The sequence below is a fragment of the Oncorhynchus clarkii genome, chromosome 2 (assembly GCF_045791955.1).
Source record: "Oncorhynchus clarkii lewisi isolate Uvic-CL-2024 chromosome 2, UVic_Ocla_1.0, whole genome shotgun sequence".
Taxonomy (NCBI): domain Eukaryota; kingdom Metazoa; phylum Chordata; class Actinopteri; order Salmoniformes; family Salmonidae; genus Oncorhynchus; species Oncorhynchus clarkii.
Genome location: NC_092148.1, coordinates 237,013 through 238,249, shown reverse-complemented (window position 1 = coordinate 238,249; position 1,237 = coordinate 237,013).

Genomic DNA, 1,237 nt, shown 5'->3' with positions numbered 1-1,237 from the left:
CGTCAGCCAACCAGATCAGTAGGCCTAAGGAACAGCAAAAGCACTAGCCTATGTGGACATACTATCCCCTGTAGTACAACAGTTCACCTATTCTTATTGGTCATCTTGTCCTTCTCTGCGAGAAATACATTTTCTCAAAACAGACTCTGGTGCTGTTTTGGAAGCGTCAGATCACAATACAGCCACTGCACATAAAAACAACTTTTAAACAGCAATGAGGCTGATGCAAAAGAATCAGAACGTTTAGCTCAAAATGTTGATCAACTATTAGGTTATTTCTTCACATTATAAAAATACAGCAACGCCCACAAGGCAGAAGGCTATATGCACAAATGTTCCAAAATGGCAATTCGTGGGAATACACTGTTTTTCAAAAGCGCATCAGAAATGTAAGCGGTTTCATATGACAAAAATATCCTTCAGAAATTGCCACTAAATTCCACGCCTGATTGCTGCGTTCACGTGCTCGTCGGAACGCAGGAAATGTTCGACTTGCTATCTGGTTGAACGTGGCACGTGCATATCTACAACCAGATATCAAGTTGGACATTTTTAGAACGTGGCATCAAACCCTGACTTTGAAAAGGGATTGCTTGGCGATTATCTCAGCAACCGTGTGACTGAGATATGCCTTCCGCCATTTATTGACCAATGGGATTCATATCTCCTCCTTTCTCTAATATCTCTGGTTGTGGGATTCCTATCTCCTCCTTTCTCTAATATCTCTGGTTGTGGGATTCCTATCTCCTCCTTTCTCTAATATCTCTGGTTGTCAGAAGGTATTCACACCCTTTGACTTTTTCCACATTTTGTTGTTAAAAGTGGGATTAAAATTCATTTAATTGTCGTTGTTTATCAACTATCTACACAAAATACTCTAAATGTCAAAGTGGAAGAACAATGTTACTATTTGTAAAAAATATAAATATTCGATTGACAAAAAAACTGAATTTAAAATTCCGTCTGTAACCAAACCTGTAAAAAGCCAAGGGGGGTGAAATACCTTCTGACGGCCCTGTGTACAAACATGTTCATCTACATATCATACTGACATTTAAAACGGTTTCATACTCTCCAAGTCAGGTAAAAAGCCAAGGGGTGTGAAATACCTTCTGACGGCCCTGTGTACAAACATGTTCATCTACATATCATACTGACATTTAAAACGGTTTCATACTCTCCAAGTCAGGTAAAAAGCCAAGGGGTGTGAAATACCTTCTGACGGCCCTGTGTACAA